Source organism: Hippopotamus amphibius, chromosome 9 (assembly GCF_030028045.1).
Source record: "Hippopotamus amphibius kiboko isolate mHipAmp2 chromosome 9, mHipAmp2.hap2, whole genome shotgun sequence".
Taxonomy (NCBI): Eukaryota; Metazoa; Chordata; class Mammalia; order Artiodactyla; family Hippopotamidae; genus Hippopotamus; species Hippopotamus amphibius.
The window spans coordinates 132,417,537-132,441,498 of NC_080194.1; positions in this window are offsets into that span (position 1 = coordinate 132,417,537).

Consider the following 23,962-nt stretch of genomic DNA (forward strand, 5'->3'; position numbering starts at 1 on the left):
CTCAAATCACGGCATCAGGAAACAATTTCCATCTATGCTTCTAAATGAATAAGTTTTGTCCACTGGCCGATTCTTCCCCTCATGGTGACAAAATTGCTGCTGGCACCCCAGAAATACTCCCTTGAAACCCATGGAAAGAGAGTTTCTCTTTTTAGTAGTTCTCATAAAATTCCCAGAACTGAGTTACAACAGTCTGACTTGGTCACACATACCCATGATTATGATCAAAGAGGGAACATGCTAATTGGAAAGCCTGCCTCTTGTGCTCATCCCTGGAGTGGGGGACTGTGAGGCCAGCCCCACATGAGATCCATGGGCTGGGTGAGAGTAGAGATGGCTGGTTTCCCAGATGAAAATATTGATGCTAAAGATGGAAGAAGGGAATACAGATGCTCAGTAGGTAGAAATCAACAGATGTCCATAACATCTCCTAAATCCTCTCCTCTCTTTTCTTTCCATTTTCTTCCTTCCCCTACCCTACATTCTCTCTCTCCCTCCTCCCTTCTCTTTCTCTCCCTCTGTGTCTTTCTCTTTGTCTCTATCTCGCTCTGTATTTCTCTCACTGTGATAGCAATTATGCAAGATGCAAAGATGAACCTCTTGTGGTCCCTGACTTCAGGCAACTCTCAGACTCCAAAAGATGAGGGACGATTAGATAACAAACTCTAATAAAATGTGCTATGCTTGGGGAATGCAGTCATACACATGAACACGAATAAATAAATCATGAATGAATGAAATGGTATAGTAGAGAAATATGCAAAATTCCCCTAGGTGCACAGACAAACCAGGGATTAATTTCATCTGCATCAAGTGAAAGTTCAGGGAAGTTTTCACAAAGAAGACATTTAATCTGACTCTGAAGGATGAGGAGCAGTTTGTCATATTTTTCAGCAGAAGGAGACCCCCAGGCAATCACAATTAAGGTCTTTACCATTGGTTGCATGCTCACCTCCAAATTTCCTTGTGGAATTTGAAGAAAATCCCATGCTTGAAAATCAGGAAATTTGGATAAACACAGCCTGTCACTAAATTTAACCTCATGTAAGTCATTTATCCCTTCTTGTTGTCAATTTTATCATTTGTAACAGAAGCAGATGGAACTATTTCTGAGGATCTTTATAGCTCTAAGAACAAGGAATTTCTCCCTTGAAAATATGAAAGACCCTTGGCTTACAGAGTGAATGGAAGAATCTTTGATGCTGAGATTCTACTTAAATGTGTATTGCTGCTTTGGGGAGTCTACAAGTATACCTGTGTGGAGAAATTGGTCTACCAGATGTCTGAGTCAGCTAGATATCTATGAGTATATCCTTAATGGGGTATTAAGGAGAAGAAGGGAACCCTCCTGCACTGTTGGTGAGAATGTAAATTGGTACAGTCACTATGGAGAACAGTACGGAGGTTCCTTAAAAAACTAAAAATAGAACTACCATATGACCCAGCAATCCCACTACTGGGCACATACCCTGAGAAAACCATAATTCAAAAAGATACATGTACCACAATGTTCATTGTGGCACTACTTACAATAGCCAAGACATGGAAGCGACATAAGTGCCCATCAACAGATGAATGGATAAAGAAGATGTGGTATATATATACAATGGAATATTACTCAGCATAAAAAGGAATGAAACTGAGTTATTTGTAGTGAGGTGGATGGACCTAGAGTCTGTCAGACAGAGCGAAGTAAGCCAGAAAGAGAAAAACAAATACCATATGCTAACGCATATATATGGAATCTAAAAAAATGGTACTGGTGAACCCAGTGACAGGGCAAGAATAAAGATGCAGATGTAGAGAATGGACTTGAGGACACAGGGGTGGAGGGGGAAGGGGAAGCTGGGGCAAAGTGAGAGACTAGCATTGACATATATACACTACCAAATGTAAAATAGATGGCTAGTGGGAAGCTTTTGCATAACACAGGGAAATCAACTCAATGACTGGTGATGACCTAGAGAGGTGGGATAGGGAGAGTGGGAGGCAGGCTCAAGAGGGAGGGGATATGGGGATATATACATATAAATACAGCCGATTCACTTTTTTGTACAGCAGAAACCGGCACAACAGTGTAAAGCAACTATACTCCAATAAAGATCTGGAAAAAAAAAAAAAAAGGGAGAAGAAGAAAGATGTCCCTAAACGGAACCCGGGTCATTTTATCGCATTGCCTGAAGTCATCCTGGAAATGTAGCAACAACTAGACGTGAAGGCAATTGCAGAGCCATTAGGGGGTTTCTGTGACCAGATTAATCTGTTCTCTCTGAGTCCCACCATTTAAAGATCATCTTGGTAAGTCCTTTTTGTGGTTTTTTTCCCCCATGAGTTAAATTTTGCTTTCTTGTGCCTGAGTTATCCCACTTGGCCAGCAAATGAGAGAGTTAGGTGTCCTAAAATATGTGCACAGTTTTAAACTATCGGCAGGTTCTGTTTTCACTTCTTAATTTAGTAAATAGGAGGAAAACAAACCCTCCACCATCTCTCTGTGTTGTAATCTTGTATTCAAAAGTCCTGTTGAGAAAGCAGCATGACCCATTAAGCCCTGACGTTCCAACCACAGAAATTACTACCTCGACCTAACGATTACAGTTTGTTATTGGTGTACGGCCTCAGCAGATGAGTAAGTTCTAGCATCCAGGGAGAAAATGGACTTGAAAACAGGATGGAGTAGGTGTTCACAAATGCCCACATAGCATTCCTTGAAACAAGGGCTTTGAATTCCCTGGGGACATTATTCGCCTCATTTTAAACACAAGGAAATAGGCTTAGAGAAGTAAAATGACTCACCATGTCACACATCTAGGAAGTAGATTTGGTAAATTAGAGTTAGGGGCTCAAATTAAAAAAAAAATTTTTTTTTTGACTCTAGTGTTCTTTTCATTGTTCTTTGCTGAACTGATTTTCAAAAGCAAAACCAACACACCTACCAAAATGGTTAAAATGGAAAAGACAGAAGATACTAGTGGCAGGGTTGAGGAGAACCAGGAGCTCTAAAATACAAGGGGTGGGCGTGTAAAGTGGCACCATGGCTTTGAAAAATTGTTTGGCATTGCCTGTTAAAACCACATTTATCCATTCTCCATGACCATGCATTCCATTGCCAACAGTAATGTGTGCATACGTCCACCCAAAGAAACGTTAGAACGTTTGAAACACTAGTCATAACATCCCCAAACTGGAAGCTACATAAATTCCCATCAGTAGTAGAACAGATAAATAAACCCTAGTTTATTCACATGGTGGGATATGATATATATATACCTGTATATACAAAATAGCTCATATATATGAGATATTATACATGAAAAAACATGAGTGAATCACACAAATATAATACTGAGAAAAATAAGCCTGACCCAAAAGAGTACATACTGGAAGATTGCATTTATATAAAACACGAAAACAGGCAAAACTAATCTATGGCGTTAGAGATCAGAGTAGCAGTTCTCCTTCTAGTCACTACTTCACTCCGGAAGTAGTGACTACAAGGAGATGTGAGGGGGATGTTTGCTTCTTGGGTCTTAGTGATGTTCTCTGTTTCTTGATCTGGGGCTGTGAAAATTCAGTTTGAGGAAATTCATTGAGCTATACTCATGACCTTGGCACCCTTTTGTACATAAATTATACATGAACAAAATCTCAAAAAGTAAAAACAAAATTCACACAGCGTTAAGAAAAAAGCTGGGTAGTGGCTATCAGAAATATTTATAAATAATAACAATAGTAGCTGTCACTTTATCATAGGCTTACTTAGAGTCCTGAATTTTCATGCATTCCTTTATTCAATTCTTTCAGCATCACAAAGTGAATATAATTGTTACTCCATTCTTAGAAGGTAAAACAAGACTTAAAAGCTTAAGCACCTTACCCTAGACCATACAGCAGATAAGCAGTAGAGTAGGTACTAAACTAAAGCAGCCTGCCTCCAGGGCCCACATCTTAACCATCATGTGAGAGCCTCTGGGAGCCTGGGTCACCCAGGGGCACTTTGATTCACACATTAATTCCAGTGAAAACCACTCAGAAACCTAAGAAATTGGAATAAATTCCCTTAAGTTACCCCTGGAAGAAAAGAAAATGTTTAAATCAAAATTCAGTGTTAACTGAGATGGGGAAAGCCTGTTTATCAAAAAATTAGGGCAGCTACAGAGGAAATCATGAGGGCTATAACTTTCTTCTTGCCAAAGGCTCTGTTTGAATAAATCACTACTTCTATCACTATGGAACAACTGGAGAAGACGTGGATGGATGCAGTCATTTTTAGGATGTTAGAGGACTGTTAACATCAGTGCAGAATTCGTGACGACGTGTTGAAGGATGGTTGGCACGCGAAGGAGAGAATGGTTTATGTTTCATGTTTTATGATATGTTCTGTCACTTGAGGGAATTCAGAGATGGAGGCACTTGTAAAGTGAAAATGGAAGCCAACTTCACCTTGTGTTATTTGGAAGGTTTTAAGTTGGGAAAAAAAGAAAATCAGAGACTAACTGTCCACGAAAAGACAAGGGAGTTATTCCTAAGAACTGGATTGGAACCGGGAAGTAGAAACAGCAGCAAGACTGGGCGAATAGCTACTTGTTCAGTTAATTCACTTTCTCTCTCATTAGCGACTGGGTACCTGTCATGGTGTCTTTGCTTCTTTCTATAAATCTATGCCGTTGGCCCCTTTGGACCTGCCAACCAGCACTGTGTTCCTCACTCCTAAACCAGAAGCCTCCTGACTGAATGGCACAGTCGTGGGCATCACACACATTGTGCAGACGTCACCATTAGAGGCTTCTGTCTGTGTAGGTACCACCTGCGCGTGGGTGGTGGGAAGATGTGTAGCCACCCCTGCTCTCCGAATAGTCCATGCAGCCTCCCTGAGTGGAGACAATGGGCAGATTAACTCCAATGAGCAGAGCAAGGGGAGTGGGTACTGTTGCCCTATCGACATGGTCATTATGACCTATCTACCAAATACTGGAGTCAAGCAGAGGATGCTTGAAATGTTGCTGTGGTGAAGCTGGTAGAACTTTGAAAATCATTTTTTAAAAAATTTATGTATGTGTGTATGTATTTTTGGCTGCATTGGGTCTTTGTTGCTGCACATGGGCTTTCTCTCTAGTTGTGGCAAGTGAGGGCTACTCTTCGTTGCGGTACGCGGCTTCTCAGTGTGGTGGCTTCTCTTGTTGCAGAGCATGTGCTCTAGGTGCGTGGGCTTCAGTAGTTGCAGCATGCAGGCTTTAGTAGTTGCGATGTGTGGGCTCGGTAGTTGTCGCTTTCAGGCTCAGTAGTTGTGGCGCACGGGCTTAGTTGCTCCTCGGCATGTGGGATCTTCCTGGACCAGGGATGAACCCGTGTACCATGGATTGGCAGGCGGATTCTTAACCACTGAACCACCAGGGAAGTCCCTGAAGATCAGTTTGATAAGTTTATGCCAAATGATACCCTACATAAGGCCCATCTTGTATTTTTCTTGCTGAAACCATGAACTTCTTATTTTCTTCCCTTCTCCTTTCCTTCTTCGAATCCTTCCTTTCTTTCTTCCTTTCCTCATTCATCCATCCAATAAATACCTGACATGTTTTAGGGAGAAGTCCCTCCCCTGAAATTTAATTATATTCATCTCTGAGAATATGGCTTGTCTAGGCATGTCTGATTTGCTGTTAGATTGGTTGACCTACATGTGTTTATTAGCACGAAATTTCAAGAAAGAAGTAGAAAGAGGTGTTCCAGTTATTTATTGCTATGTAATAAAACAGTCCCAAGCTTGGTGGCATAAAAGAAGGACCATTTTAATATACTCATGATTCTGTGGGTCAGGAATTTGGTTTGTCCTTCTATGCCTGTCCATGTTCCACAATGTCTGGTGTAATTTCAGTGGTTGGCAATGGCTGGAATGGGTCAACTAGGATGTGTATGTGGGGCCTCAATTCTTTCCCATGTGGCATCTGCTGAAACTAGTATGTCCAAGATGGCTACTTCACTCACATGCCTGATGTCTGGGCTGAGATGGCCAAAACATTTGGGGGTGGACCAGCACTGCTTTTCCTCCACATGACCAAGTTGGACTTCCTCAAAATATGGTGGTCTCAGGATACTCAACCTAGTTACGTGATAGCTGAGTTCCCCCAGAGCAAGTGTTCAGAGACCAAGATGGACACTGCCTCTTAGAACCTAGCTTTGCAAGTCACACAGCATCACTTGTGGTCTGTTCTATGACTTACCCAGGGCTATCCCAGTTTCACTGTGGGATGAGACAATTTAAGGGCATAGATACCAGGAAGTGGGATTCTTGGAGATGTGACATCTTCAGAGATTCATTATCACAGAGGATAAAAAGTGTATAACAAGGAGTTTGTTTGGCTCCCCCAACCAGACCCAGAGACTGGTGCCTGGGTCCATGGAGAGAGCAGAAGCTGCAGGAGCTCTAATGATGCCCAAGCAGAGATGCTTATGGCCCAGAGGGCAAAGCAGCACGTGGGTGGGGTGATTCTATTCACCTTCTGCGTGACTTCGTAGCTGTACAATATGGCTTGAGCATCTTAAGTCCTACAAGTCATAGTCTAGCCTTGACTGAGATACCATGAGTCCACCCAAAGGCAGAATAAACAGCCAAGGGCAGAGCAGGAGAGAAGGAACATTTTGCATATCACACAGTGGCCAAGTTAACAGCCTGGTTAATGACCACAAATGAGACCACCCTAGGGAGATTCCCAGACATAAACTAGGGACGCTCTATAGAGACTTGGTGGTTCTTTGTGAGTAGTTCAAGCAAAAGTAGTGAAATGTGGATATTCAATTTTATATAAGCCCATTTGTACAAACTGGATTGTGAAGAGCGAATTAAACTTGATAACATTTTTAGTTCAAGCTTTGCACTTAATGACCTCATCCTCAGGGGTTTAGCATCTAATTGGGAAAATAAAATTAATATACATTAAATAATGGCATAAGACAATAGAAAAGCTGTCACTAGGGAGCCCCGAAGAAATGGCTCATGCATTAAATTTTATAGGAATAACCTCAGAGAAAAAAGACATTCTGAGAGCTGAAAGGAACAGCGGGGGCCTCCTGAAAGAGGGAAATTTGATCTGTGCTCTGGAAGTTGGCAAGATTTAATTAGGCAGAGAGGAAGCAGAGAATGGAAGAAATTCTAAAACTAGAAATGTTTTTTAATGACTTTTGGCCCAAGACACAATTATTTTCCCCTAAACATTTAAAATTTTTAAACCTTAGACATTTTTAGTGTATAATGCATGGAACTCTGGGGTTTAAAGACTAAAGGGAAGACCATTAATGTGGTTATAAGAGGAGACTGAAAAAAATCAAAAGGAGAGGAGGTATGTTGAAGTGGTTATTTACTTGTGTCTTTTCTTGGACTTGAAAGAATCCAGACCATGAGTTGGTCAGATAGTAAATATTTTTGGCTTTGTGAGCCATGCGGTCTTTATTGCAATTACTGGACTTTGCTGTTGTGACACACCATCAGTCACAGAGGATCCCTAACCAAATGGATACGACTGCGTTTCAGTGAAACCAGTGAAGCCAGTTTCAATAAATCCAAGTGGCCAGCTGGATCTGGCACATGAGCCAGAGTTCAATCAACCCTGCTCTAGACATTCTATTTCAACTTGTGAATGTTTACTGAGGTCTACCCTAAGCTTACCATTGTTGATAAGAATGTGATACAAAAGCTATGGAGAAGAGCATGGAGACTCCTTAAAAAACTAAAAAGAGAGCTACCATGTGATCCAGTAATCCCACTCCTGGGCATAAATTCAGACAAAACTATAATTCAAAAAATACATGCACCCCTATGTCCATAGCAGTGCTATTTACAATAGCCAAGACATGATGAATGGATAAAGACAATGTGGTATATATATATACGATGGAATATTACTCAGCCACTAAAAAGAATGAAATAATGCCATTTGCAGTAAACTGGATGGACCTAGAGATTGTCATGCTAAGTGAAGTAACCCAGACAAAGACAAATATCATACGATATTGCTTATATGTGGAATCTAAAAAAAAATGATACAAATGAACTTATTTACAAAACAGAGACTCACAGACATAGAAAACAAATTTATGGTTACCAAAGGGGAAAGGTGGGGAGGGATAAATTAGACATTTGGGATTAAAACTGCACACTACTATATATAAAATAGATAAATAACAAGGTTCTACTGTATAGCACAGGGAACTATACTCAATATCTTGTAATAACCCATTATGGAAAAGAATCTAAAAAATAATATATATGTGTGTGTGTATATATATATGTATGTACGTATATGCATACACACACACAATATAACTGAATCACTTGGCTGTACACCTGAAACTAACACAACATTGTAAATATTTCAATAAAAATTTTAAAAAGTTCTAAAAAGAGGAGAAAAAGCTGTTTACTCAGCAGATATTTACTCTAGGTTTATTCCGTACTTAGCACCATGCTGGTCAAGGGGGATTAAAAAGCCGAAAAGGCAGATGTGACCCTCCCCTCCCAGAGCTTCTAATCTAGGAGAGATGCCTGGAGGTTGGAAGGAAAGATGTAATAGGATGTGACCTAATCTTAGGGGATGGAGGAGCCAGAAATGACTTCCCTGAGGGAGTGACGTTTAATCTGAGGCTGGAAGAATCTCCTTCTTAGCACAGGTGGTTTGCGGAAGGAGGGATGTTAAGGAGGGTAGAAGTTTCCAGCCAGAAGAAACAGCTGTTTCAAACACAACAAGGTGAGAGAGAGTGTGTTTCATTAGAGAAGCTAATAAAAGTTCAGGCTGGCTGCAACAGAGAGAGGGAGGGAGGAACACGGGAAAGATGGAATTGGAGGTGTTGAGAAATTGCAATCACCCCAAAATATACACAGGTGGTGAAGTGTCCCTGACCCCCCAGCACAAGCTCATAGCCTCTCCTGCCTCAGCGTGTATTATAATCAGCCTTGTATGGAAACAACTGAGATTCTGCAAATGACAAACACTGTGAAATCCTCTCACCCAGACATCAGCTTCCACTCATGAGAAGACCGTGTTATGGCTACTCCAAGCCAATCAGCTCAAACTTGCTTCAGGGGAAAGCAGTGATCCAAGTGCCCTTTCCACACACCAGGCAAGGAGAGACTCGATTTCCACATTGTTTTCCACACTGATTAAACTGGCACCAATGAATGCAAACCTAGAGAGCACTTGGAAGTGAGCCTTTCCCTTCCACAAGAATATGCAGTTGGCTGGAACTTCCCATCCTTGCCAGATAAGAGACGGTCCACTGCATCTGGATGTCCTGGAGGCAATGCCATTTCTAATCCCTGCCATTACCAGCAACAGGCACTTTCTCTATTCCATGTAATTTCGATATACCATCCTTGGGCTCTAATTAACCCAGCTGTGAACTTCATTCAGTGGAACTCCATAAACACTCAGCAAACTTTAATTTATATAATTTTGTTGTATGTTAAATGACCATGACATACAGGAAGTACCAGCAAATATTTGTTCTCTTTCGTTTCTTCCAGGCCATTCTACTGTGTACAATTCTTGCCTGAAATCTCATAAAACCTCTCGTTGGCCACATTTCCCCCTTCACTGGATGCCTTGGGTGCATCTGCATAAATAAATCCCAGGTCACAGCAAATCCTCTGCAGTAATACTATAACTGAGCAGGACCCCATGGTGTCTTCCTGGGACAAACCCCTCCCCCATATCCTCTGCTTTAACTCTTCCCTGAAGTACCCAGACAATAGTATCACATTTTCTGAGTTGTTTCACAGAGGCTAAAACCCCACCAAATGAATGAGATTAACTACTTGATGACCATGAGCGTGTAACCCCCAGACCTACTGGTGCCTACGGGTTGATAATGCTAACCTCTGTGACACTGCCCTGTTACTTCACCATCAGAGAATTGTGCATAAGTTGATCACATACCCTGTGACACCCCCACCCCCCATTTGGCCTTTAAAAATGCTTTGCTGAAATCCTTCAGGGAGTTTGGGTGTTTTGAGCACTAGCTGCCTGGACTCCTTGCTTGGTGCTTGCAATAAACACTGCACAAACCCACGTTTGGTTCGGTAACAACACTGAAAGAAAGGTCTGAGAAACAAGATGCAGAGGAAAAGCTAAATGCCTGGTGACAAGCTCAGGGAATGCCTAGGTCAGGCCTTAAACCCTAAGTGGGGCTTTTCACTCCCTATATCCTCTAATGTAGGACTGATTTTGCAGAGCCAGCTGAGCTGGAGCTGCTCAGTGTCCCTTCCCTCTGTGGCCACGGGAAAAGGAGGGCCACAGAGAGAGCACTCCAATGACCCACCCCCAGTAAAATGTGTCTCTCAATGTCACATTCAGATGCATCCTGCAAATGTTCCCCTAGAGCCAGCACAGAGGTGCAGGGAGACACCAAATGTGTGTGGGGTGTAACTCTGCTCCCAGGCTAAAGCAGAGAGTGAATGGCAAATATGTTTCTTTCTCTGCCATAAGCATCACGTTAAAAAAAAAAAAGTATCTCAATGCCACCAACCTTCAAATAGACTGGAGAGAACTACATTCAAAATGGCTGATAGAAGAACATTGGGAAAAGAGTGAAATCGGAATTGTATCCCTGTCATTTCCCCTCTCTGGTGAGTGATCTTAGTGACAGCATTTCACCAATTCTGTGGTTGTATTTGCTTGTCTCCCTAATGAGGATCTTACTCCAGATGAGAGTGAAGATTCCTTCCAGCTCTAAAATGGAACATTCCCGTGGCAATTTTGCAGTGAAGAGGAAAGAGGGCAAGGTGGGAAGGGAGAGAGCTTCGATTCTTATCCCAGTTTTATCACCAATCAGTTGCATGGCTTTGGATAAGTTAGTCTCTTTGAGAATCAGTTCCCTTACCTACAAAGAGAGAGGGATAGGCTTGATCACCTCCAAGTTTTATTAGTCAGTGATACAAAGGGCTTGCTCTGAGCATCCATGAGCTCAAAAGGGGTCAGGTATCCAAATGTTTGCCTGAAAAGAAAGAAGGCTTTGAGCTGCCAGGCAGGGCAGAAAGGATTGTCCACTCATTTTGCAGTCTCTGGCCATCTGACATCTGCCTTGTGTTTCCTTGGAAGTCGTTTCCTTTATTTTTGTCTTATTGTAAAAGTGAGACATGCTCTAAGGAAGAGAAAAGCAAAAAAGAAGATATAACACCTGTAATCTACCCCATCCCTTAAAGATACTCACAGGTAACTTTTGTTTTATATCCTCTGGACCTGTTTTCAGCATCTCCAAGTGAGAGTCATCATTTACCCAAACCATCTCTAAATTCTTTGGCTTTTGGGGACATGTCTTTCATTTAATATACAATAAAATAACTCACTTCCCCTGTGTTGGTTCTGCATAGCATAGCAAGTTACCATAAATTTAGAAGCTGATAACAAAGACCAGGCCCAGTATGGCTGAGAGCCCTGCTCAGGGTCTTATGAGGCTGAAATCAGGGTGTAAACTGGGCCATTTCTGTTCTGGAGGCTCTGAGAATGAAGTCACTTCCAAGGTCATTCATGTTGTTGGCTGAATTCAGGTCTTTGCAGCTGTAGGGCTGAGGTCCCTGCTTCCTTGTTGCTTTTCAACCAAGGGCTGCTCTCAGTGCCAAGAGGCTCCCTGCATCCCTCCCTATGTCTGTCTCCAGTTAAACAATAATCAGTATCAAGATCGTTCTGCAAGGAACAAAGAGCTTTATTTAGGGTCTTAGAAATTGCAATTCAGGAGACACAGATTTGGGTAGAACTGAAAGAGTGTTCCAAGGAAGAGGAAGAGTCAGGGACTTATAAAAGCAAAAGCCACAAGGTTGCTAAAAGTTGTCTGGCAAGAATTATGATTGGTTTGGATTCAAGAAAGGAAATATTTGTCCTTAAGGGGTAGGTTGTCACAAATTATTTAGAGTGAGGATCCAATAAGTATCTTGAGTCTCTGGAACATTGTGCAGAAGTTCTGGATGCCTACATTGAGATAATAAGTGGTCCAAAGGTCAGATTCCACCTGAACTGAGACGTGCATGAGTCACACTTCTTCAATGGCCTCCTGGCTCCAATTTAGAAAGTTCCCTTAGCAATACTGACTCCATTTTGATTTTCCTTTCACATTCCCCATCTTTAAGCCAGCAAAGGCACTTTGTTTTGTTTTGTTTTTTAATACTGTAGTGTATATCTTTTTAAAATAATTAATTAATTAATTTTTTATTTATTGGCTGCATTGGGTCTTCGTTGCTGTGTGCAGGCTTTCTGTAGTTTCAGAGAGCAGGGGCTACTCTTCATTGCAGTGTGCAGGCTTCTTATTGCGGTGGCTTCTCTTGTTGTGGAGCACGGGCTCTAGGTGTGTGGGCCTCAGTAGTTGTGGTGCATGGGCTCAGTAGCTGTGGCTTGTGGGCTCTAGAGCATAGGCTCAGTAGTTGTGGTGCACAGACTTAGTTGCTCTGTGGCATGTGGGATCTTCCCAGGCCAGGACTCGAACCCATGTCCCCTGCATTGACAGGCAGATTCTTAACCACTGCATCACCAGGGAAGTCCAGCAAAGGCACTTTGAATCCTTCTCATGCTTTGACTCTCTACACGAAGAACCCTGTCCCGTTTCAGGACTCATCTGATTAGGTCAGGCCCACCCAGATGGTCTCCCTTTTGATTAACTTGAAGTCAAATGATTAGTAACCTAATCAAGGGAGTTGTATCCAGTCATATTCACTGCTCTCACTCACTCTCAAGGGGAGAGGTTCATATAAAGCATTTGTGTGGGAGGCAGGAATCTTGGGGCCATCTTAGAATCATGCCTACCACATACCCCCATACTTTGTAACTACAGGAAATCCATTGACCAAGATAGGATGAGTCTCTTCTTTATCCCGTGAGGGTGAAGGAAACTCCTGTCCTAGGCTACCAAAGGAAAGTAAAACTTATCATCCACTGAGACTCTCCTTTCAAAGAGAACCATTCATTTCCATTAATACGAAAAATATTTTTGGCTTTCCATTGTCCTGATTTCCATTCCAGGTTAACATTGTCTTGGAAAAACCAATTTGAGAGTCATTGTTTATTTACTCATCTGTTTCCTCCCAGAGAAGAATTCTTAAACAACCCAAAGACCAGGCAACTAGAAATTAGAGTTGCTATTGTTGTTTTGCTAATCCTATAGATAAGGTGGAGTTCCTAGGCGTGGTTCAAGGTCAGGTTACCTGTGCTCCCCTCCCTACAGCCACTCTGTAAGGGAAAGCTAATGGGTGGGAAAGCAGACAACAGAAGACTTATTCACCCTTTCCCATGCCAACATCAAAGGTCCCTGTTTTCTTTCCTTCTTTTTCCTTCCTGTTATAATAGGAACTTCACAGTTCATTGGGTTCTGTAGAGTATTTGGCAGAAAATGTAGTTTGAGCTGCAACTTGCTGTAATAATAGCTACCATTTATTGGGAGCTTTCTCCATGCCAGGCACTTTGCCAAGTGTTTTATATGTGTTATCTCATTTAATTCTCACAACAATTCTATGAGATATGCACTGTTGCTCTTTCCATTGTATGCAAGGGAAACTGTCGTGTCAAGAGGTTAATCAGTTTCCCTAGGTTCACAGAGCCAGAAAGTGGTGGAGTCAATTTTGAACACAGGTCTCTCTGACTCTAAAACCATTTCCCGTAGCCACTACACCAAGGAGCCCCTTCTTCTAGGAGACTGAGTCCCTGGGGACACACTCTCTGTGTACAGTCCCTCTGCCCCCAAGGTGATAGAAGGAAACAGCCCCTCTTATAAAGGGCGTCATAGAGATTCTTTACATTCTCTAAAGACCAAGACTACTTAATAAAGTACTTCTATTGATGCTCTATTAGTTCAAGCCAGGCTGGAGGGCTTAATTTCAGATAGAACAATATATTAGGAGGAAGCAAGTGCCACAGAGCTAACTTAATAAAGCTCCTTTAATTGTGCAATCTTTCAGACCACATCAAAATGTAACACTGAAATGAGATGGCTGTGCGTAGATCATTTAGAATTGACATCATTTCTACTTCACTGTGTTCCTTACAGACAATGTTCACAATGATTGAGCACTTTCTGTCTGCCAAGTATCACCAAGCATTTCTTACATTCTTGCATTTAATTCTCATAATTACCCTCTGCATCAGTCAGGATAGTCAAGGCTATGCTGCAGTAATAGGCAACCCCCAAGTCTCAGAGGCTATAAAAAGAGGTTTATTTCTTACTCCTGCTATCCATCTGTAATAGTTAGCTGGAGACTGCTACTCTGAGATCAGGTAGCAAAGCAGGCACTATGGAACATCACTGGTTAGCCTTACAGAGAGAAACAGAGTTCTGGAGCATCTCACTTTGCCAATTCAGCTCAAGCCTAGACATGTCACATGTCCCTCTAGTACAAACTCATCAGCTAGAGCCTCCTGACAAAGGGAAAGAAATGAATTATTTTCTCTAAGGCAAGTGCTATTATTATCTTTCCTTTTACAAAGGAGGAAAGAGAAGCTAAGCAGCCTATTCAGGGTTATATAGTTAGATAAAGTCACTCTTCCCTCTCTGATAAAGAAATGTAACAAAAAAGAAGCAGACGCACAGATGTAGAGAACAAACTAGTGGTTGCCAGTAGGGAGAGGGAAGGTGGGAGGGGCAATATAGGGGTAAGGGAGTCAGAGGTACAAACTATTATGTATAAAATCAGCTACAAGGATATATTGTACAACATGGGGAATATAGCCAATATTTTATAATAACTATAAATGGAGTATAACCTTTAAAATTGTGAATCACTATAAAGTATACTTGTAACTTACATAATATTGTACATCAACAATACTTCAATTAAAAAAAGTGTAAATAGGCTACTGTCATACAAAAAAGATTGAGGCAATTGCAGTTTAAATGAAGAATCAAACTCAAAAGAATTGTAAGGGATGAATCATTCTATTTGGGAGGTAGAACAATTTAAAAAGAATTGACAAAGCCTTGTGGAGGAGATGTGGCTTGAGTTGCAACTTGAAAGATGGAAAGTTGCATTCCAGGTACAGGGTAGAGGGAAGTAAATGCATAGAGATGGGAGAGCACAGGATAAGTTAGGATATCTAATGCGGTGTGGATGGCAGGGGAGGGTGACTGTGTGGGTTGGGGGGGATTTAAGAGGAGACAAATAGAGAGGCAGCAGGAGATGAGGTAAAAGGCAGACTGGTGACAGGCTATAGGTTTTGTTCTCCTAGCTGTAAGATACAAGAACAGGGTATTATTCTAGAACAACTCATACTCACAGCTAGAATAAAAAACACTGAAGGTACAAACCCACACAATAATGAGTCAAAAGCCTCATCTTTTATAGAAGTATAGCATTTCTGGAGTTCTATAGAGTGCTTGGAACATCACATTGTAGGTGTTTAATAAATATTTATTGGACATTGAATGATTTCCAGGAGCAGGAGTGTGTTTGAGGTTTAGAGTCTGCCCTGAGGACAAGATGGAAAGAACTACTAAAAATCTAGGGATAAAGAGAACCCTGCAAGGAATTTTCTGGGTTGAATTTGTCACTGAGGATGCAGAACACCACATGCTGGCAAACAGCCAAGGCAACAAGAAAGATGAAACACAAGCACAAACTGTGTGGTCAAGGTTTAACTAGTCTTGCAGTGAATGGGGCTGCCATATGGAATTGTTTTTATTTGCTGTGGGTAATTTTCTGTGGAAGAGCATTCTCCTAACCCAGAATAATAAAGCCAATTATTCATGCTTAGAATCACCAGCAAGGGGGAAAAAAAGAGAGAAATGCAGTCCTAGAACACTTTTATCCCTGGGCTAGCCTCTGGCTAGAGTCCGTCAGTGGGGATCCTCCTGGATGGACCACCAAAAAGATGACAAAGGCTGGATTGTCAAGTACACTGACCAAGAGCTCAAAACAATTAGAGGCTTCTTATCTCAAAATACACACACTCTGAGTGGAGAGAGATGTCTGCTTAAGAAACCCTGGTGATCGCCAGTCCTGAAGATAAATATATCTGTTTCTGGTGATAGCTTCCTGAAGGTAACTTAATTTCCTGAGAGTGGGTCCTCCTTTCCATCTCACGCCCAAGTGAATTCTGACCCCTAAGAAGAAACTTATGACATCTAAAAATTGGATAGTAATGCTCCAGGAAGAGAAATCATTTTACTAATGGAGGGTTTTGTTCCTGTTTGTTGGGCTGGTAATCTTGGCACACATCCTGAGGATAATGGTGAGGATTCCTTACAAGGTGACACTTGAATTGTAGAAAAGTCACCAGGCAGGTGGGTGGAGAATGAGTGGAGGGAGAGAGTGTTAGTCTTGTGATGGGAACAGTACCTGAAGCTGATTGCAATGGATTAGGTGAGAAATGATGAAAACTTCAATTTTAGCTGTAGTTATGGGCTGTTGACCTGAAACAAATAGACTGCTGATATTTCTTCAGCAAGGATGGGTTTATTCAGGAATCAGCAGAGAATTGCAACACAGGGTCTGCAACCATGATGAGTCATGTACAAATCCCTACACAGCCAGGAAAGGAGAACGTTTTTATGGAGGGGGAAAAGGAAGTTGGAATGGCTGTAATAAAAAAAAGAGTCCGTGGCTTTTCATTGGCTGAGTCCTCGCCAGGAAAGAAGAGGAGTCTTCCTCTTGCTGATGGGCTGTGCTACCATGGCAGAGTGTGAGAGCTCCCCCTCCTGGTCTCCCAACTCTATTTAATTGAGGTTTCTGTTTATTCCTTCTTTACAGAGCCTATAGAGGAGGGGACCTGTATTAGTTTGCTAGGGCTGCTGCAACGAAGTACAACAAACTGGGTTGTTTAAACAACAGAGGTGTAATGTGTTACACCTGGAAGCTAGATGTTTGAGATCCAGGTGTCAGCAGTGAGTTCTTTCTGAGGGCTATGAGGGAGAATCTGTTCTGTGCCTCTCTCTTAGCTCCTGCTGGTTTGCTGGTAGTCTTTGGCATTGCTTGGCTTCTGCTGCAACATCCAAATCTCTCCTTACATCTTCACATGCTCTTTCCCTGTGTGCGTGTCTGTCTCTGTGTCCAAATTTTGCCTTTTTCTGAGGACACCAGTCATAACTAGGCCCCCTCCTCCCCACCCTGTCTCACCTTACCTAACTAATTATCTTCAAAGTCGCTATTTCCAAATAATGTCACATTCTGAAGTACTGAGATTAGGACTTCAGCATACAAATTTTGGGAGGTGGGGCAGGGGGACACAACCCATGACAGGACCCATGTCAAAGGTTTTTCGGAGTTATAATTGACTTGGTGACTAATTTGGTGTGTTTTTATTATTTATGAATTAAGATAGTTTGCAAAGGAAGGCGATATTGACATGTAATTTGCAGTTTAGCAAGGCGTAACTGTGAGTTGCAACGATCTTGTTTGGGGCTGAATTATGCCTCCCTCCCCCCCATTCATATTGTTCGGCCCAGTATCTCAGAATGCAACTGTATTTTGGAGACAGGGCCTTTAAAGAGATAATGATGGTTAAATGAGGTCCTTAGGGTGGGTTCTAATCCAATGACTGGCATCCTTAAAAAAGGAGGTGATGCATATGGTAGTTGCCTTGATCGTGGTAATCATTTCACAATGTGTACATATATCAAAACATCACATTGTATGCCTCAAGTACTTCCAATTTTTATTCGTCAAGTATACCGCAATAAAGCTGGAAAAAATAAGAAACTAAAGAAAGAGAAGGAGAAAAGCACAGAAAAAAAGACAATGTGAGGATACTGCAAGAGGACAGCCATCTATAAGCCAAGGAGAGAGGTCTCAAAAGAAATAAGCCTGCAGGCACTTTGATCTCAGACTTTCCAATGCCTAGAAGTGGGAGAAAATAAATTCCTGCTGTGTAAGCCACCCATTGTGTGGTGCTTTGTTATGGCAGCTCTAGCAGACAAACATGGTCCTAACTAATCTAATGCTGATCCTTTAAGATGCCTGACCAGTGCAGGAAATAACACTTGGAAGTGGGGAACGTTGAGTCTTTCCTGGTAACTGGCTTCTTAATCTGCCAAAGTACAAGATGAGTACTGCCTTTTGGTTATTGGATGGTTTGCAAACTCCAGCAGGCCTGAAGCTTAGAAGAAGAAGCATTTATAGGGCACCCACTTTAACAAGTCCTGGCATCCTAAATGCCACCATATTGTTTGCCTCTGGTAACTATTACCATTTGGGTTTTTAGATGCAAACTTTCTTCAGTGAGGAAAGGCAGAGTTTTACTTTATCTGTCATCACCGGGAAGGAAGTTGAAGATATGAGAGGATTAGAGAGAAAAGGGAGAAAGAGAGTGGGAAAGAAAAAACAAAATGGAAGAAGGGAAAAGGGGAAGTAGAGGGAAGAGGAAAAGGCAACGAAGAATGAGAGGCAAATGAGTGACTGCAGGGTTGAGGCTGGATCATCGTCTGCTGTCCAGGGCTGTCCTGTATGTTGTAGGATGTTTAACAGCATCCTCCCACTCAGTAGATGCCAGCAGCACCCAGTTCCACCCCACACCCTCAGCTGTGACAACCCAAAAGTCTCTAGACATTGCCAAATGTCCCCTAGGGTGGACATTGCCTCGGTATGATTTCTCATAAAATATGTAAATGGTCATTTTGATTTTCTAGAATGAAGGGCAGAAGGTGAAGAAATATAAAAAAACACAAAAGGTTAGGAAGACAGGGATGTCAATATGGGTCTTGCAGAATCCCACGGTTTCAGAGTCTTAGACGTATGGGTGGGGTGAGAGGTGTGGCACGTGATGTGCTTCTCGGGTACAAATACCGCTTGTGACTTTTCCTTCACAATTTAGACAGAAGAGTCCGTGTACTTGTCACAGTGACACCACATTGCTTCTAACAGAAACATTGTCCTCCCTACTCAGAACATGCATTGCCAACCCAAATACAATTATAGATCGGGGTTTCACTGCGATTTCCTAACTGGTTGCAGTGCATCCTACTTCTTGGATCTAATGCTTTTCCTCAGCTAAAAGGGAGAAAAGGGTATCTCAAGCCGTTGTCTCTGATCATTGTAGTGAAATCACTGGGAATGTAGGCGACACTGTTATCAATTGCTGAAAGCTCCGTTCTGGTGGGTTACTTTTCTGGGTCTTCAGGTTCTCACTTATAAATGGCTTAAAAAGAATCTCTCAAAGGATTTGTTGTGAGGGTGGAGATATAAACAAAAAGTGTTTAGGAGAGGCCCTGAAAAGGACTCAGTAAATATTTAATTTCATTTCTATCAGCAAAGGGCAATTAGAAAGATGAAGGAACTAGATATTAAGTTATAGGAGAACTGATTATGAGATGTTTATTTTGGTAAGAGGGAATTTCAGGGGGCATAAAGGCTGTCTTCAAGTGTCTGATGGGACCCTGTAAAAAGAAAACAGTTTTCCCAGAAGACCAAACGAGAGATAAGAGAGGTGTTACAGGAAGGTGCATTTAGGTTCAAGAAATTTTCCAACAACTGTTCCCACATGGCTAACTACTAGAGAAGGAGGGAGGTTCTCCTCATGAGAAATGCTGGAGCAGAGGCTGTTTGGGAAACTTCTTTCCCTGGATAAGGGAAAACCTACACAACTATCAAGACCCATCTCAGTTGTTCCTGCCTGAGAAAGCCTGTGATCACCTTCATGGTCCAGCCTGAATTCAGTGTTCTAAACGTGACCGCCCCAGAGTTTACAGCCATTACCCGTTAACCTGCCTCTTTCTGAATCTAAGTGGTATACTTCTTTCAGACAAGAACTCAGTTGTTCACCTCTTTAGACACATTGCCCATCATAATGACTGAAACTGAGCAAATACGCAGAAGATGTCAAGGGGGAAAAGAATTGAATGGCCAGAAGAGATTTCTGATTTAGAGGAGGAGGTTAACATTGATAGCCTATAAATTTCCATCCAACTCGAATATGTGATGACTTCTTGGTTATATTTTGTAATATCCAACTTATTTTTACCAAGGTCTTACCGGGCTGAATATCCCACAACAAAACAACAGCTCAAAGCAAGAAAAGGTAAACAAACAAACAAGAAATATATTTGGTTCAGGCTTTTTTGTTGTTTGTTTTGTTTTCCAACTCCATGTGCAATGGCCCATTTTGTAGGCATGATTTTTCCCACTGATAGGTCAATCTGAGAGTCAGTTGGCATAAACAACTGATTCTGAACTGACTCAGCTTCCTGTGTTCTGATAGTGATTTTGTTGTCAAATACCTGTTGAAGAATTCAGACTTGTAAGGAAATAGGTACTCAATTCCAATAACAAAATTAAAATAACTTGTCTTTAGGTTGTACCCAGGCTTGTAAAGTCTTGTGTTATGAATTTCTTTCCCACAGTCTCTGAAAGATGAAAAACTGCACAACCAATTGAAAAAGCAGGTCAATCCACCCTCATTTCTCTTTTCTGTTCTTCCAAGTTCAGAATATGTAGGACATCTGCATTCTCTTTGAACCTCTTAGCATAGATGCCATTGCCTTGGACCAGTGGGCAGGTGACTATTTGCAAGGCTGCAAAAAAACAGAGGTTGCAAATCTGGACTGCAAGGTGAGAACTAATTTCTAAGAATGGCTTATTGTGAGGGATTGAGAGAGGAAGAAAAAAACTGGAAGCTGATGAGCTGTGAAATGATTGAAATGGAGGGTGACATACTTTTTAAAAAAATAAATTTATTTATTTGTTTATTTATTTATTTTTGGCGGCGTTGGGTCTTTGTTGCTGTGCGAGTTCTTCCTCTAGTTGCCGCTAGCGGGGGCTACCCTTTGTTGCGGTGCTCGGGGTTCTCAGTGTGGTGGTTTCTCTTGTTGCAGATCATAGGCTCTAGGCACAAGGGCTTCAGTAGTTGTGGCACACAGGCTCACTAGTTGTGGTGCATGGACTTAGTTGCTCTGCAGCATGTGAGGGTGGCATTCTAAAATGTTAAAGAATTTGCATTTTTGCACTAGTCTCTAGGGTCATGGAAAAAACACTGATCCAAAAAATTGATAGAATTATAATTTAATATAGTATACCCCTTAGATTTTTATTTGTTTGTCTTCTTTTTCTGTTTCTTTTTTAAGAAAGGCATTTCAACTCAACAAATAAATATTGTGGACCTACAATGTGCAAAGCATAAAAGTAGGAAGACAGATGAATGAATAGGACATGGTTTTTGTTTCAAGATGTTATTAACATAGTGGTGGGAAAAGATTAAAATTGTGCTTATTATAAGGATAATAATAGCTACCACTATTAATGCTGACCATGTTCTTCTAGAAAAGTCAGTAGAGCAGAGTGGTAAATTCATGAAGTCTGGAGGCAATACACCTCAGTTCAAAACTCCGATCCACAACTTAACTCACTGTGTCACACTGCAAGAGTTCCTTAACCTCTCTGCATCTCAGTTTCTCATCTGAAATAACTAATGTGCCTACTCCATGGGGTTATTGTGAGAAGTAAATGAGTTAATGTAGCTAAAGTACTCAGGAAAATTCAGTTAGTGCCATACGTGTTAGTTATAATTACTATCATCTCTCAGTGCATGAAATACATTCCATTTATGATATCTTGTGGCAATTTTTTATTATCCCTATTTTACAGGTGAAGAAACTGAGGTCCAGAGGGGTTAATTCCTATGCCAGAGGACACAGAGCAAGTCAAGGTTAAATCTGGAATGCAAATCTCAATCAGATTCTAAAATTCATATTCTGACCACCGTGTTTCACTGCATCCAAGGTAACAATAATATAACACAAAAGGAAATAGTGAAAATGGAGGTATTGGGTTAAGACTTTGGGAATGCAGGGGAAAACAGATGAATGGACTCATGGAGGAGGTAGCATATGTGTACAGCTTGGAGGATTTACTCACCTGACTTAACCTGGCATCCTCAGGATAGACAGACTATGTGTGCTTTGGTTCTAGATCATTTATTGCCTGAATTTGTCAGCTTGGTGATATTTCTGTGTTAGACAAGCTATGCCTGGTACACAACGGCTGTCGATGATTCTCATTGGAATGAAGATTTAATTTAATTAATTTAATTAATGGGGATTGTTGTTCCAGGTTTTTAGCAGAACTTTATAGCTAAGTGACTCAGTAACATTCAATAGCCTATTAGCCAGTCTTCCTATTACAAAGTAGTTGTATTCTCCTTTGATTGGAAAGAGATTGGTACTTTTCAGAATATACCGTGAACAGAGAATGCCTTTATGCTTAATTAATAATCCCTCTTTAAGATAAAAAATACACTGACACTGCAAATGTATTGTGTAACAAGATTTCAGCCCTGTAGGTAATCTGTTCTTTTTCAAACATAATTTCTTCCCTGTTTACTTGATCTGTTATGCTAATTAATGAAAACACCAGCTTTCAAGAATTACCAAGGTTTTGTTTTTGTTTTGTGTAGTAAAACTTCTATTACTTTCACAATACATATTGCCGGAGAGGACAGATACACCCATTCTTTGAATCATTCTTCAGTAAATACAGAGAGATAACTCAATGTCATGAATACTCAGAAGTGCAAAGACTTCAAAGAAGTTCAGCGAGAACTCTCCCTACAGGAATCTGAAATGTGGTTGAAAAGAGAAGATAAACACACACAACAGTTAAATAACAAAACACTGGGCGAATGATGGTAGACTGTGTCTCGAGGGAGGGCAGAAAACTGCAGGATTGAACCCAGCTTGGTGAAGAATGACATCTATTCCGATGGGAGCTTTTTTTTTTTTTTTTTTTTTACAATTTTGTGTTCATTGACATATTACTGGGAAAAGGTAGTTCTCAATGAGCAGCAAATATACAAACTATCCAGCCTTTTAAAAAAATTATTTCTGGTGGACTCAACCTTGGCCAAAATCTGAGGAAAAAAATTAGTTCATCCCATAGCTTCTGATAGTTCAAGCAAAATGGTTTGTTTTTAAATATTTGAATATTATCATTCCGCATTAGGGCTGTGTGTATGAATTAAAAATAGTGAAATAAGGTGGGAGAGGTTCTGGCAATGGTCTGTCCGCTGATCTGAATGTCTGTTACACCTGTGTGTGCTCACTTTGTACAAGTTCATTTAAGATTTGTATCCTTGTCCATAAATGTGTTTTACTTCAATATAAATTTTATGTTTAAGAAAACAGAAAGGAACAAACTACTCAGGTAAGCAAGGACACTTTAGAATTCTTTCCATTTTCTATTCCTGTTGAAGTTTCCACAGTTACCTTAAAACATAATAATAACCTTGCATTTCAGATAGATTTGATTTTTGTCTCATCCATTTGTCTAGTTAATTGCTTTAGGACATCCTGTCTAATCCCCCATATCCTTGCTTAAAGCATTTTACAGCTCTGATGGAAATTTAGATTCCTTTTGGCCTGGAAGAATTAGATAGCTTTGGTTTTCAAAAGAGATTTTCAAGTTTTTGCTTAAGGAAAAAATAATGTCATGGAAACATCTAGAGGGGCTGTTTGCCATGGTTACCATAAAGAGAGTATGACTCTGGAAAAGATGGACATGAAAAGCTGCGACACCCTGAGGAGAAGTGATGGTCACTAATTATTCAGCACTTCATCTATATCAGGCTCAATTGTATACACTTTCGACATATGAATACACCCAACAGCACGATGAGGTCAGTGCTGCCGATATTTCTATTGTATAGATGAGAAAATGGAAGCAGAGAGAGGAGAAGCATTTTTTCCCAAGGCTGCACAGTCATTAAGTGGAGAAGCTGGGCTGAAACCAGCTTGGTCGCAGGGACCATGTATTTGTTCTCCATTCTGTCTGCCTCTGGCACCATGAAGAACCAGACCATGTGACTCCACTGGGACCATCCTGATGGGTTTTAATCCTCTCTCCTGTAAACTCCCCCTTGGCTTCTTGGAGATAACATTTATCATGTACAACAGTTACTAATATCAGCTTTGTATTTGCAAGTTAATGCTTGACTTGTAAGGGAAGAGCTCCAAGGTCATAAACGTGAACACAGCAAAAACCACCAACCCTGAAAATTCTACCAATTTCCTTTCGGGC